Below are 17,381 nucleotides of genomic sequence, written 5' to 3' on the forward strand. Positions count from 1 at the left end.
GACTGTTTGTGTTTATATTGCTTGTTTATCCATAAGTGTAATGAAAGTACATGACATAAAATGCTATTTTTAACTAGCATGATTTTATAATACAGGATATAGTTTTTATTAGAGTTGATTTCATTCTATCCTAGAGCTATATGAATACTGTACAAGCCTTTCATTATTATACTACCAAATTCATTCCCAGAAATATTAGTGAACATTAGCAGTCTTTGTGTAAACATTTCTCTATACTAACCTGTGGATAACAAACATGCAAGTGGTTATCTAAACTGAATTGCCTGAACCGTATTGGTAATAATAGTAAGTTATCAATTAGAAGTAAAAAACAAGAACTCCTCGGCTATGTACATGTAGGAGAGTGTTAACATCATACCACAGTCTGTACGTATGTGAGTATGGTTGTCTTTATCAAAATACACATACAGGACTTTTTCACGCTGTCCAGTAAAGAAGTACCCCGAGTTTGAATAAAATTATAAAGAGTAAGGGGAAGATAGTACAATAATATGGCTGACGCTGACACACAGAGCACCACAGACACTAACTGAGAATGGGGTGGGCGGGTCATCTCAACAACATACTACGTAGCTGTCATTTCTCTAGCCTATCAGTGGTCAAATATGCACATACTGTACCTGTACAGGGCTAACATGAAGGCTTTGTATGATTGAAAATAAAGTCAAAATAATATATTTTTTGTATTTTTTCTAAAATATACAGGCTGTTCTATATTTTTGATATGCCAATAATCATATAAAGACCTATATAGAGCTATAAAGAGGGTTTTACATGAGTTTCCAATACATCAGTCTTAAATAAAATAGAAACTGCCTCTCCCATAACTCCAGATTCTGTGATAATTCCAATAATTACTTTACTTTGAAAACCATTCATGTGTATCATTATGATTAAATGTTATATACGGTACAGTATGGAGATCCCAGATACTACAACATTTACGTAGTGTTCAAACTTGGTGTAAGACAAGGAAGATGTTAATATTTTATAAGATTGGCTGGACAGGATTATTGTGACCGTTGTATGTAATGGTCTATATAAATAGTATCCCACAAGCCTTCTAAGTCTATCTGAGTGACAGAAGTCTAAGTCTATCTGAGTGACAGAAGTTTAAGTCTATCTGAGTGACAGAAGTTGAAGTCTATCTGAGTGACAGAAGTTTAAGTCTATCTGAGTGACAGAAGTCTAAGTCTATCTGAGTGACAGAAGTTTAAGTCTATCTGAGTGACAGAAGTCTAAGTCTATCTGAGTGACAGAAGTCTAAGTCTATCTGAGTGACAGAAGTTTAAGTCTAAGTCTATCTGAGTGACAGAAGTTTAAGTCTAAGTCTATCTGAGTGACAGAAGTTTAAGTCTATCTGAGTGACAGAAGTCTAAGTCTATGTGAGTGACAGAAGTCTAAGTCTATCTGAGTGACAGAAGTTTAAGTCTATCTGAATGACAGAAGTTTAAGTCTATCTGAGTGACAGAAGTTTAAGTCTAAGTCTATCTGAGTGACAGAAGTTTAAGTCTATCTGAGTGACAGAAGTCTAAGTCTAAGTCTATCTGAGTGACAGAAGTTTAAGTCTATCTGAGTGACAGAAGTTTAAGTCTATCTGAGTGACAGAAGTTTAAGTCTATCTGAGTGACAGAAGTCTAAGTCTATCTGAGGGACAGAAGTTTAAGTCTAAGTCTATCTGAGTGACAGAAGTTTAAGTCTAAGTCTATCTGAGTGACAGAAGTTTAAGTCTATCTGAGTGACAGAAGTTTAAGTCTAAGTCTATCTGAGTGACAGAAGTTTAAGTCTATCTGAGTGACAGAAGTTTGTGCTTTATCACGTTATTTTGAAAACGTTACAAGAACAATGTGTAAAGAAACGTAATCAAGTCTATATAAAGACAAGAGAAAGAATATGTTCAGTTAAAAACCAGAATACCATAACCAACAAATCATATAAGATACGCCATCCAGAATATTTAAGCATACAATTACACTATAAAGTGGGTTTTTTTCAATAAAACCAAAGTATTGAAATTAAAAGGAAGTATTTTGTATGGAGTATGGTTACCTGTATTGATTTTACTACAATGTAGGTATTTTTAATAACTTTATTCCATCCCCTGGTACAATAAAACCCTTTACAGTTATCTCCATCAACTGATCATGTGAGGGCATTGAACCTCCGTTTCTCCTACCTAGGTTGAGTGCAACCTTGTAATACAAATTTAACATAGAAGTTAGAAGTATTTTTTCATTTTTTGAATTTTTGTTTATCTAAAACCAAACTGCATTGTGCTACTATAATTAGCTGCTTTGGTCAAGAAAGCGATAAATTGTTACTTTTGGAGATTCGAACAATACAAAAGTTAATTCTAAAGGGGCAAATGAAATGTTTCTAGATAACAGGAAGTGTTCATTAATCCTGTGCCGAAGCTGTGAAGGAAGAAGACTCATCGAATGTGGTGTCATGTAAAGCATAGATATCAAATCAGCTGCCATATTAATAATTTCATGAAAGGGGTATTGCTTGTTTTTAACAAATAAGAAACCTTACACCTGTAGTATTGTGTCTCATATAATATATAGGATATACAGATAAATATTTCACAGAATCAATAGGGAAAACTGATCAGGAAACTGGTACAGTAGTACAACATCAGGAATTAAGGAGAAAAAAACCCATACAAGGCATACCAAGAACACCAACAATACCTTGAGGCAAAAAATGGTTCCAAGAAGGGTAAGTGTGTTCTTAATCTTATACAAACTCCTTCAAGATGTCTGCCTTGCACAAGAAGATACACTGTGTGTTTTGCAGGGAATGAAAAGTGGAAAAGTTCATGTGATACGTTAATAAACATCTTTATTTTCTACCAATCTTATGAAACATGGGTTGTTGAGTATTAATATGGAATTTTTTTTAATGTACCTCCATTGGAAGTGTGGTATGTGTGAAATTAGATGTTTAGATCACAACCATAAAAGATTGTTCCCTAGCTGGACAGTGACAAAGGCTTTTCAGTTAGAAAAAACAATAAAGAAAATACCTGTTAGTGGAATGTTAAATCAAACTAAAATTCAATGAAACTACGGCAAAATATGAACCAAAGAAAAATTTACACAGATATGTTAAAGACGTACAAAGTCTCTCTTAATTCATCAGCCTTTACTAAACTGAAAATTTAGGTTTTCATGTGACTGGCCAAAACTGAAAATGAAGGTCCGTATGTGACTAGTTAAAACTGAAAATTTAGGTTTTCATGTGACTGGCCAAAACTGAAAATGAAGGACCGTATGTGACTAGTTAAAACTGAAAATTTAGGTTTTCATGTGACTGGCCAAAACTGAAAATGAAGGTCCATATGTGACTAGTTAAAACTGAAAATTTAGGTTTTCATGTGACTGGCCAAAACTGAAAATGAAGGTCCGTATGTGACTAGTTAAAACTGAAAATTTAGGTTTTCATGTGACTGGCCAAAACTGAAAATGAAGGTCCGTATGTGACTAGTTAAAACTGAAAATTTAGGTTTTCATGTGACTGGCCAAAACTGAAAATGAAGGACCGTATGTGACTAGTTAAAACTGAAAATTTAGGTTTTCATGTGACTGGCCAAAACTGAAAATGAAGGACCGTATGTAACTAGTTAAAACTGAAAATTTAGGTTTTCATGTGACTGGCCAAAACTGAAAATGAAGGTCCGTATGTGACTAGTTAAAACTGAAAATTTAGGTTTTCATGTGACTGGCCAAAACTGAAAATGAAGGTCCGTATGTGACTAGTTAAAACTGAAAATTTAGGTTTTCATGTGACTGGCCAAAACTGAAAATGAAGGTCCGTATGTGACTAGTTAAAACTGAAAATTTAGGTTTTCATGTGACTGGCCAAAACTGAAAATGAAGGTCCATATGTGACTAGTTAAAACTGAAAATTTAGGTTTTCATGTGACTGGCCAAAACTGAAAATGAAGGTCTGTATGTGACTAGTTAAAACTGAAAATTTAGGTTTTCATGTGACTGGCCAAAACTGAAAATGAAGGTCCGTATGTGACTAGTTAAAACTGAAAATTTAGGTTTTCATGTGACTGGCCAAAACTGAAAATGAAGGACCGTATGTGACTAGTTAAAACTGAAAATTTAGGTTTTCATGTGACTGGCCAAAACTGAAAATGAAGGACCGTATGTAACTAGTTAAAACTGAAAATTTAGGTTTTCATGTGACTGGCCAAAACTGAAAATGAAGGTCCGTATGTGACTAGTTAAAACTGAAAATTTAGGTTTTCATGTGACTGGCCAAAACTGAAAATGAAGGTCCGTATGTGACTAGTTCAAACTGAAAATTTAGGTTTTCATGTGACTGGCCAAAACTGAAAATGAAGGACCGTATGTGACTAGTTAAAACTGAAAATTTAGGTTTTCATGTGACTGGCCAAAACTGAAAGTGAAGGTCCGTATGTGACTAGTTAAAACTGAAAATTTAGGTTTTCATGTGACTGGCCAAAACTGAAAATGAAGGTCCGTATGTGACTAGTTAAAACTGAAAATTTAGGTTTTCATGTGACTGGTTAAAACTGAAAATTTAGGTTTTCATGTAACTGGCCAAAACTGAAAATTTAGGTTTTCATGTAACTTGCCAAAACTGAAAATTTAGGTCCGTATGTGACTAGTTAAAACTGAAAATTTAGGTTTTCATGTAACTGGCCAAAACTGAAAATTTAGGTTTTCATGTAACTTGCCAAAACTGAAAATTAAGGTCCGTATGTGACTAGTTAAAACTGAAAATTTAGGTTTTTATGTAACTTGCCAAAACTGAAAATTAAGGTCCGTATGTGACTAGTTAAAACTGAAAATTTAGGTTTTCATGTGATTGGCTAGATATGAAAATCTAGGTCATTATGTGACTGGCTAAAACTGAAAATCTAAGTCTTTATGTGACTGGCCAAAACTGAAAATTTAGGTTTGTATGTAACAGTGAAAATCTAGTATAATCTAATGTGTATGAAAGCTTGAAAGACAAGGTAAAGGTCCTCTCAAAGCTTTACATGTATACATCAATACTTGGTGGTAAACAACACAATAATGACCCAGATATTGGGTATGTCAGGAATCAAAACACAACACAATACAACAAAATTGTCGGGGGTGTAGGAAAGTTTTATTCAAACAGTACAACTAGATGTCACAGTACACGCACAGAAAACCATGTCCTGCTCCTATCAAAACGTGTGAATTCTCGTATAATTTCATAAATATACATATAACATAACTGATATATAGAAACACTCTTTGATATCAAGTATCTATATGAGATCAAATATGACATGAATCTAATGATCTTTAGCATAGGTCATAGGTCAATGAACTTTGACACATTTAATTCAATAACCTTTGACATAAGTACAGTGACAAACCACTAATATTTATAATTGTATGTGAAATAGACAAAAATTGTAGGATGAATATTAAAACAATGTAAAATATAGGTGAAAAAACCGTGAAACCCAAGGTAAAAAGGTATTATGTCATTATAACAATGTCATGGTTAATATAGAGAGATAATCATACAAATTTCCTAATAAAATTATATCTAATGATCAAATTAATGTCTCGTTAAAAATCCATCTTTGTTTGCAAATGCGAAGCTTAGTAAGAATGCCTAATTCAGGACGGGTAGCAACATCAACATTATGATTCAAGTTTACACCAAATTGTTCAATCAATGTTTTTGGTCCAAATATCACATCATATAAGCTTAATGAAATATCTATTTCTACAGTTTTTGATAGAAGCTTATTTATAGAGTTACGTTGGTGTCTTTCTCTGAGTTTTTTCAGGAAAGTAAAACTAGATATAATCCATTAGCTTTTTTTTAATTTTTAGTTCTCATTATCTACTCCATATGTTTATTGTAAATCAATGTAATTCACTGAGATGACTTGTTATTAATTTATTCAAATCAAATAATAAAAGTGCTGTAATATAGAATATTTTACACACCTATAGACACAAGTCTCTATCAAGGTCTCATTGACACCTGGTCAAATGTTTTTATTGCTTCGTTACAGGTGAGAAAATAATGAAAATAAAATAAAGAGAAAACTATAAATAAAACATCAAGGTAAATGAAGAACAAGATGTGTGAATTGTTAAATTAAGTCCTTAAAAATAGTGAGAATTTAGTGGAAAAGTAAGGAAGAGTGAAAGAGAAATGGTAAAAAATCACAGTGTGTGATAAATTGTACATTATATGATAAAAACTACAAACCAAACAAAATCATAACAGGTAACAATGGGTAAGGCCTACACATAGGGGAATGTAACAGATTCATTATATAAGCTGTCAGCTGATAATCACTATTTAATCTAAACATGAACGTTGTTGTTTGTGTGTAGAGGTACCCCCCATCTTCCTGAGTATTGTAGGTTGAGCATTTTTTTAAAAAAATTTATGAAAAAAAATGTTGAAAGTAACGATCACAATTGTAAAAACTGTAATCGTTATAAAACTATGAAAAAGACTGATTGATATCTTGAAACTGAAACACAATTTTGAAAAAAAAATCCAAATGTGATCATGCTTGTCAAGTTAAATAAGCATCTGAACTACATTAGGATGCAGAGTTTTTTTTTTAATAATTTGTTTTCTTTTCATTTTGAAATATTATTTATCAAATGGAAGAATTTTAACTCTTATCAACTTTGTGATAGTCATTTTTAGGTGATTTGTTCTTAAAATATTCCAATTTTATTTTGTTATATCCGTGAACTGAATGCGTGTTGTTGAAGAATATGATTGTTATATTGTTTTGTTATATTTAATTGTTTGTGCTTATTAAGGTATTATCCAGGTAAACATATCTAAGTTACAATAATTTGTAACATTTACATTCACAGCAAAAAAGGCCAGATAGAGATAAATGACTAGGATTGGACCTATTTAGAGGCACAACAGACTGGCCACATAGTGAACAATTAGTAGCTTGATTTGTAAAGCTAGGAGAATCAGCATATTTATTTCAAAAGTAAAATGCAATTCACCTGGGCCTGTGAAAAAGATATTACTTCTCAATCTCTTGAAATTAAGTTTATCAAAAGAAGAAAAGCATTGCACAGCTGTCTATTTTTGTGTTACCAAATAACAAAGCTGCCCACTGGGTGGAATGTGACTTTTCATCAGACTTACCTCCCTTAGACAGTCATGTGTATGAAAGAGAACGGCAAGTATGCTTTCTCCATAATTGTGATTTCCAGTTATATGTGTTTCTGATAGTTATAACCAAAACAGTAATAGATTGTTTTGAATATATATTGTGATAGTTTACAATAATAACTGTAAAAATCTTAATTCCAACATATTCTGGGGATAACTTATTTTTACCTGGATATCACCTTAATTTCATAAACTAGTGTATTGTTCTTTCATTTTTAAACAAACTTCCAATAATGAATTCCTATTTATAACAAAAAAGGAGGTCTTACAACACAAGGGTAGACGCTAATTTCCTATCTAAAATTGCCGCTTATGGTAAACTCAACTAAGGCTGATATAACTAAGACATTTTAAAGGGAAATATATCAATATTAAAAAATGAAGAAAAATATGTACATCAAATCAAATACCTAAGACTAATATCACATGTGCTTTGTGATTGATGAGAAGGAGATAGAGGTGGGTTTTAACAACATGACAAGTTCAAACACAAGCTTCTCAACCTTAGCAACACTTATCGTAACCATGGAAATAGATGATATTTTAATGAAATATTGTTTTATTCTGTATTCCAAATAAGGAATAAATCAATAGAGTCCTATTTGGAAACATTTCATATGTTCCTTTCCAAAAATTTACTCTCAATTCAACCTGATTTTGCCAATTCAAAGACTGGACAGGCTAATGAAGAAAGGTCTCTGAATGGTTTGAATCTTGACAAAGATACTATGTATCAACTTCAAAGAAAAAAGAGAGAAAGAAAGACAAAGAGGTCAATAGATAATGAGGCAGAGGTTGAAAAGCTTGCGTTGAACAAAAAAAATGTATAGACATGATTTTGGTAATAACTTTGACCAAAATCAGCCCATTATTTCATCTTTAGGCTATAGCATGGAGCAGCTATTTCACAGAGGGGTCAAACATCAGCTTGATCATGGTTATTATAGAATAATGTAATATTTCTTGAAATTGAAGACATTTCCACAGCAGAGAAATGACTACAACTCAAAAAACATTTCAACAAAAATGTCAGAGCTCACTAATGGTTGTCTCTTTCTACTAGCTAAAAGCTTACATTGTAAATTGTAAGCCCCCTGCTTGCTATAAGAGCTCACTAATGGTTGTCTCTTTCTACTAGCTAAAAGCTTACATTGTAAATTGTAAGCCCTCTGCTTACTATAAGAGCTCACTAATGGTTGTCTCTTTCTACTAGCTAAAAGCTTACATTGTAAATTGTAAGCGCTCTGCTTGCTATAAGAGCTCATTTGGTTGTTTCTTTCTACTAGCTAAAAGCTTACATTGTAAATTGTAAGCCCCCTGCTTGCTATAAGAGCTCACTAATGGTTGTTTCTTTCTACTAGCTAAAAGCTTACATTGTAAATTGTAAGCCCCCTGCTTGCTATAAGAGCTCATTTGGTTGTTTCTTTCTACTAGCTAAAAGCTTACATTGTAAATTGTAAGCCCCCTGCCACCTATTACTCACTAGCCCTAAAGAACAAAATGATTGAATGTATATATACTGTAACCCACCTTACAACAATGAATTCTGAGCTTGACCCTGCTAAATTGTCTGTATGTCATGGTCTTGTTTAAGCCGTTATCAAAACCTCTATATTCCATCCTCACCTGATGAATCTCATACTGTCATATTTTTTGTTTAGGGATCTGATCCCGTTTATGCTAAACAAAAGAAAATGTTTTCTGCAAATACATTCACCTCCATTCCTTAGAAAAACTTCTCTGCTACTATGTTACTGGCTATTGGCTGAAGATTTTTTATCACAATGCTTATTTTTGCCACAAAAGAATAAAGATTAAAAAAAAACAAAAGTTTTAAGAAGAAAACTTGCCCGTTAGTATGTGTACTGTCAGTATATGTACAGTCTGGGACAATGATATGTTTGTGACTGTTGACATCCCATGAACCAATTTTTATTACCCCTGTATCATCTTCTTGTCAACACAATGATGCAGAAAAATGTTTGTGAAACATTTTATTTGCTTAAATTGGATTTTAAGCCTGTCATGGAACATCTTCAATATTCTGGTGGAAAAGAGGTTATAAAACAGTGGACAGATGATGAATTGATCAAATGTTTTGACCATCAAAATCAGCTAACACATGATTTGAATAATGAAAGTCCACAGCAAAAATTGTCCTTGGTACAATCCTTTGATTCAGACATCTACTTTTTTATGACAAAATTCATAACTTTATCAAAGATAAAAACATTTTTATTATCAGAAATGTACAAGATGCTTAACAATGGGTAATAAAAATTTGGTCCATTATTATGACGTCAAACAATAGCACACTAGTTTTATCTGATGAAGATAACCTCTGTCTACAATACTGACTACAAGATATTGTCAATGATAGTCTGTCAGGGCTTATCAAATATTATTATTGCTTTGTAAGTGTCTAGATCATATCTCTATCCCATTACACAGGCACACTTAATTACTTCTATGGACGAAAATAAACCCATTACAGACTAGACCGAAATGGGATTCATTTCTAACACCACATTTAAATTTCCTGAAATATTACTGAACTACCATGCTAAATTCAATTATGTAACATCACATTTAAATTTGAAATAATATGAAACAAAAAAAAAAGGAATTATATAAAATTCAAATTTAAGTTTGTAACATTATGAAGAAAAGAAACTAAACATTTAAAAAATCCACACTTTTTACTGTACACAAAAAGACAACCGAGCTGACGGCAGATGTCTGGTTTAGTTATAATGGACAAGTACATTGGGACTTTGAAATTAAGTTTACCAGGAAATTTAAGTCTTATCTAGCTAGGCCCAACAAAAAACAATAAAGACCTACAGATAAACAGTGTGTAGGTTAGTAATTCGGTGTTATTGGATTGCAGACCAAGGCGATTTTAGTTAAATTGTCCAATCACTGAGAAAATACATAAATCATTTTGTCTCAGATATCAAATGCCTAGAGGTCATCACATAACCTTGAAACTATGTGTACATCATATTACAGAAAATACTTGGAACTTTTACTAAAATTGAGTGGGATTTAACTATGGTTGTTGGTGTATAGATACAACAATATATACTTGTGATAGTTAAATAACATCCAAAAGGTCATACAGGTGCAAGGAGATGTAGTAAAATATTCACCACAACATGAAATAGTTAGAGAGTGCCAGTCCACCAGGGCTGTACAAGTCACAAGTGTCAATCAACAATACAATAGAATAAACACACATATCTTTATCATGAAAATAGATGATTGAAAGAAAAGAAAAATATTTCCTATTTCTTATATAAGATATATTTTCACTTCAAATGAACCAAATTATAAGTCATCTGTAAGTGACATAATCACATCATATATATTGTTTATTTTTTCAAAGATTTTCTTTTAAAAAGCACCGAGGCTTTGTGATCAAAATTTAAATTCATTCACTTATATTACACAAATAAGAAATGTTATAATGCCAAAATTATCAGAAAAAAATCCTGTTGCAAATATCGAAAAAACTGTATTTGCCATTTATGCACCAAAATATGAGCAATATGTCTTCAATACAACATCAACAAGGGCAAAGACATTGAGAGACCATGAAAACTCCAAAATAAAGTGAAGACATATGGTTGTCTGTACAATGAAACATCTTCAATCTAGACATAAGAATTCTAACGTTTGAAATAATAAATTTTCTGACATCTTTATCAAGATTTTGATATCGCTTAAAAATGATGGAAGTTCTTTAATGTACATTTAAGATTAAACTGAATGTCTGGATTAGAAACGTTATCATGCACTGTGATCAACCATTGAGCAAAGTAAACAGATTAATTTACAAATCCACATTCACTAATTCGACTTTTTCAATCCTAAGAATAAAATAAATATAAATACAACAGCTGAAATTCACATTTGAGTTATGCCTCTTTTAAAAAAAAAATAAATAAATAAACAAATCATGTATATAACTGAGTTGAAATGAAAAGTCAGCCAAAGTCATAAACATATGTATTTTGAACAAGGAATAAATATTTGGGAAAAAGAAAGTAGGAGGTGAAATAGAGAAGATGTATGTTATGTGTTCAACCAATCAACTTTTTAAAATTATACCTTAGTTATCTAATTAGAACAAAAGCACATGTATTAAAAATTCAAAACTATTTACTCAAGTACGAACAAATTTCTTTTCCGAATTAAAACTCTGGAATTCATTTTTATTTTGGAATAAAAGAAAAAATTGAAAAAAATTGAAGGAGAGAGAAACATTTCTGAGTATTTTCCCAATAAATGCAGTTAACATCCTGTGATAACATGGAATTAGTATGATATTCTCCAACCAATCACTACATATACTGAGGTTCCTCTACAAACTATATCACAATTACGCTCTGAGAACATCCAATGAAGTTTTATCAACATGAAACACACAAGAAGGAAGTGACCATATACACGTGTCGCAGTTTGGCTGGAATGAAGGATATGTATATAGATTATTAATGACCAAATTGTATTGCTATATATCCTGTAAAAATTGTACTCATCACAGGTATATCAAATATTACTTCTCACAGGATATTCACACTGCATTGGAGTTGTGTTGTCCAATAAAACTACCACAGTTAATTACTATCATGTTTTATAAATATGGTTTAAAAATACTAATGATTAAAGATAAAAATAGATTAAGAATGATCTTGTTTCCTGGCAGTACTTTAAAAACTACACTAAATGACCTGCTGTTATGATAACATACACGTTTGGTGTAACTGGTTATAGAATTTTCCATTAATTTCAGGAAATAAACATGAGCCATTCTAAATGTGCTCAAAATAGTAAACAGAGATAAAAATATTAATATGTTCAAGGTCAACATTTAGAAAAATAAAACCTGATTTCATTACTCTGTGGAGAAAAGTAATCCAATAAGGAAAAGCATGGAATACAGACTACCAAGGTTTTAAAGAACCTTTTGTAAGTCTTTTGTCAAAACAATGATGAATCAGTGTTAATTTTGATTTGAACCAAACTGATTGAGATGTGAATCATCAAAAAACATCAAAGGAGCCTGGTTTTTTACCAGGACTTGTAAGTTTGTAGTAATTCTTGAATTCGGATCCTAAGCTCTGCGCCACTAAATCGTGCATGCCTGTCAAAGAGAAAAGTCAGAGAGATGAAGAAAAAAAGGAGTGCTTGGAAATAGAAGTGATAAGCTATTCAAGATGGATCTCTCTGGTGTGATCTGGTGTATATCTGAAAAGTGACATATTTAATATTTATCAAAAGGTGAGAGGAATCTTGTTACGAGAGATTATCTAGAAAAAATATGCGAAAGATTTCAAAAATTACAACTGTATAGCACATCATGATCTGGAAACCATGTTCACACGTGTGACTGTACCGTACTGCCAAAATTGTCTTGTAGAGAATTTTGAAGATCACTTTTCATTACACATTTTAATTCTCCATGATTTAAAATTAGGAAAGTCCTCAGGTGTATGGGACCCAGACAGTGTCTAATAAGACATTCCAATAACTCCTCCTCTTGTAGACAAAAAATAAATAAAATAAAATTGTTCACTTTATTTTGGAATTCATCTTTTTAATTCATTTGAGAATAGAATTAATTTAGATGGGAATTGAAATAAAGATTGCTTGTTTAATTGGATTTAAATTGGTTTATGTAGTAAATCTGTATACTATTAACCCAACAGAAATAAACCAACGTGTTAATTATCCTATATAACAGCTCGTTTATTTCATAAACAAACTTCTGTATCTAGATATATCGTCAGTGCTTCTGTCTTGTATCAGATTCCAAATGTAAATTACAAATACAACCAAATCACACACAGATGATACATTCTTCAGAGAGAAAGGAGAAACACATTGAAGAAGAAAAAGAGAGAGAAAGTTAAAAAATCAACTAAATTCCATTTAAACGTGTACTGAATAATCAAAAGGTAAGAGAAAATTGTCTTCACTATCAATTTAAATCATAGCTACATCAGAGCTACAGGCATCTATTGCAATTTCATTTTACTTTTTGTGTACTGAAGTTAGGCATGCATCAATCAGATAGATTTTCTTTGAAATTGCAAATTTTTGTTAAATTCTACAACGTAAGATATAATTTTATCAAAATACATTATTTCTAGCTTCAAGTCAAGAAGTAAGATGATTTTTACAACAAGTAATTACATATCAAATAAAGTTACCGACTTTGAAAACATTTGAAAGGTTAAAATAGTTGTTGGTGGGTACACTAACAAAAAGCAACGTTTGGGTATAGATATTAGCAAGCTTTAGTTGTTAGGTAAACAACCAGCGGCACATTTTGCAATCTACGAAAACATTACACATTTAGTAACATACAATAAATCTTTCAGCAATGATACAAATATATAAATGTTTGGGAGTCGAGTTCAGTATATACAGCATGAACAGGCAGCATATCATATGATAATTAGTAAAAATCTGGTAATTAGTATAAATTAATTATAAAGTCACTTCAATTCTTGTAAGGTATATTAGTCTATCAAAACTTAGGGATAGATACAGAATGATCACCATTGTGTACTTAAACAAGCACAGTGTTTAGTAGTCTTCATCTCGACTATCAGCTGGCTGTGTGACACAAGGATAATGAAGGAGGTGATGGACAGGTAGAAGATAGTTGGGAGAGGAGATATGAAGGAATTTGATGGAACATCTATGGTTTTGAGCTGGATAAAAGTCAGTGGCAAATATACCACACAGCGTAGTCAATGAAGACGGTATTTTACTGTGAGCGAGCTTAAAGAATTATAAAATTTATGCTAACATGGTTTCTTAATTAATAAATTCAGATCAGACTTCTGTGAGCATGCAAGACTCAGCTGTTCAAGTCAAATAGTTGAGCGATTTAATTCATCATTAAACACAGACACTATTAAATTACATAAAACTATATAATGGAATTTTAAATCAGAATAAAGACGTGAGAGTGCTACATGTCAGGAAAGGTAGAGAGAGGATATGGAGGTCTCCAGCAAAACTCTCACAAGATTTTAAATTTCAGCATGGAATGAATGACAGTTTGTCGGACCATTAGGAAAGATGGACATTGTATTTTCTAGTAGAAATGCAAAGGACATATAGGAACATTCGTACTTAATGAAGAGGAGGGGTATAAGAGTTATGTCCCTTTCAATGTGGAGGATTTCTCTCTGCTAACCTGTGACTGTCAAGCTCAACTGTGACTTGGATTTTATTCTGTTTCCATAAGATGCTCCATCGCTGGTATAAATTTCCTCTTGGATGCTGATCAGAGCAAAAATAATTGAAGAATTTGAAATACAATGGATCCCAAACAAGACCCCATTGTGTATGAATTTTATGAAATAATCTTCAGGAAATTTTCAAAAAATTCAGATAAAATGGGACCAAACTTTGAGGTATATCTATATTATTGATATTGCCTGTAAAAGTGAAACGTCACATATAGTTTTGATACAAAATTAAGCAGAAATCCCCTTTACAAGCTTGTCTTCATTTATCTCATTTAATTTATGTTGTTTTTTATGTTGACAATCTTCAGATAATATAATGAGTATTATTGTGCTAATACATATATATATACACAATACGGATTGATTTTGTACAGTTCTTGCTCCATATTTAGTAGCAAACTGGTGTACTTAAAGTAATATCAACATCCCTAAAAATGTTAAAAGGCTTTGTCTTCAGATGGCATAAATTGCTACAAGTTTAATGTTATGATGTGCTAGTACAATAATTCTCAATACTCCATATACGTGTAGCATGAAATGAAAGCTGACAGATTATTCGATATCCTACGATTACTAATGGTATGAAATTCTAATTTCAAAAGTTACCTTACTTCTGTATTTGAATTTAAGTAAAATATATTTATATTTTTAGGAATTTTTCATCTTTTTGGTGTGTCTGGAACACCATTCCTAAATGTTAAGCGCATTAATTAAGTGTTGATTGTACAGTATATTGGCTGGTTTTTGTAATTTCAAAATTATCTCAGATTGCCATGTTGATATTAGATGTTTTATATACTAGTCTCAGTCATCCCATTCGATAATGTAAATTTACTTTTTGTTAAGAAAATTACTTTTGATAATCATCAATAACTTGAACTTTTTTTAAGAGGTGTACTTAATACATTTATAGATCTATACCTCCCTTTAGGAACAGGTCATTCACCTGTTAATTAATTAATTAATCAGTTAATTAAAACACCTGGAAATGTTTACTTTTATTGATAAGATTTTAGGATTTTAAATTTTGATGCAGTTTTACAGAAACAATAAAAGCAAACACACATAAAGTACAATTGGTATTAAGTGTATCAAATCATCCATATATATATATATATATATACAAAAACAAATCTCTATTGATAAGTATACTACACAGCCAAGATATCTATCACTCATTCATCAAATACAAAATCACTGGAAAACCTGTCTGGGGAGGCAATAACACTTATACCATACATATCCTGTAATAAGCCCAGCTGACCCACATATCACTTACTACTTAAACCCAAGGATATGTGGGAATATCATTGGAATATGAAATTATATTGGTTTAGAGTTAAATACATGCATGGGCTTATTACTGGACATGGGCTTATTACTGGACATGGGCTTATTACTGGATAGAAACAGTAATCTCCAACATTAAATATAAATTCTTCTTGTTTGTGTTTCTTATAGTGATCATAAAAAGACCACAAACATAATAAAGGACAAAAGTAGAAAAGTCGTAAACCAGTGGGAGAACATAGTGTGGTATCTTGTGATATTTTTCATTTAATGGTCACCATGAAATGAGCATAACAGTTGGAAAATTTCTCAGAAAAATTAGGTGGTCCCTAATCACAGGTTCAACTGGGGTATTTTGCAGTGAACATATGGGGGCAGTCCTTAAAATACCAGTTGCTAAGTGTGAACTAGGGTGCACCATCCATAAAATCAGGTTTGAATATGATTTGACTGTTATGTGAGTACTGAGGTGGTCCCTAAGCACAGGTTCAACTATATGACTTGACAGTAATGAGCATTAGAGTATCCTCTGAAAACAGCTTCAACTATAGAGTTACAGTAAAGAGCATTAAAGCGGTCCTGAAAACAGGTTTAAATATGGTTATACAGTGTTGAGCAAAAGCAATGGTCCCTTAAAGCAGGTTCAAGTATTGAGCATTGAGCATTAGCGATGGACCCCAAAAGCAGGTTGAAAATGGTTTTAAAACATTGAGCATTGGGGTGTTTGCAACTGAAAACAGGTTCAACTATGGTTTTATAGCATTGAACATTAGAATGATCCGTTAAAACAGGTTCAACTATGGTTTTATAGCATTGAACATTAGGATGGTCCTTTAAAACAGGTTCAACTATGGTTTTATAACATTGAACATTAGAATGATCCGTTAAAACAGGTTCAACTATGGTTTTATAGCATTGAACATTAGAATGATCCGTTAAAACAGGTTCAACTATGGTTTTATAGCATTGAACATTAGGATGGTCCTTTAAAACAGGTTCAACTATGGTTTTATAGCATTGAACATTAGGATGGTCCTTTAAAACAGGTTCAACTATGGTTTTATAGCATTGAACATTAGGGTTGATTCCTAAAATACTAGTTAAACTTTGATTTAGAAGAGGTTGTGGTCTCCCCAGACAGGTTCAACTGTGATTAACAAGCAGCATATATGTATATATACAGCAGTCCATCGCCAGGTCTGGAGAGTGGTTCATCTGTAAGTAAAACTGACTATACCAAGGTCAAGCCATTCTGAGTGCCAAACTCTGTGAATCAGTCAGGACAATGACTACTCACTACTATAAACTATCACAAACAACTACACCACAACATGTAGGTCAATCAGATGTTGAAATATTTTCATATTTCAGAATGAGTCATCTTTTATACATATAATCCTTGTAATATCTATTTTTACATGCAAATTTTAAGAAAGGTAAAAATAACCATAGATATTTGAATTGCTAGAGATTTGATCTTAAGGTAGAAGAAAAGAACTAGGAAGCTGTATGGTTAAATTCATTGAACAGCAAAATATAGAAGAATCACTACTAAATGTTTAAATGTCGTGATTTTATTTGTTTGATTCAAAACTTTTATTTGTGACCTTG

At 31.9% G+C, this 17,381-nt stretch overlaps 1 protein-coding gene across 2 annotated transcripts in view; it reads right to left on the bottom strand.

Moving 5' to 3' along the window:
- Nucleotides 1-17,381, bottom strand: part of LOC132547048 (uncharacterized) — a 102,660-nt gene that overhangs the window by 20,479 nt on the left and 64,800 nt on the right. The gene's annotated exons all lie outside the window — the stretch shown is intronic.

Source organism: Ylistrum balloti, unplaced genomic scaffold (genome assembly GCF_031769215.1).
Source record: "Ylistrum balloti isolate Yb309-2 unplaced genomic scaffold, AGI_CSIRO_Ybal_v1 Utg369928, whole genome shotgun sequence".
Taxonomy (NCBI): Eukaryota; Metazoa; Mollusca; class Bivalvia; order Pectinida; family Pectinidae; genus Ylistrum; species Ylistrum balloti.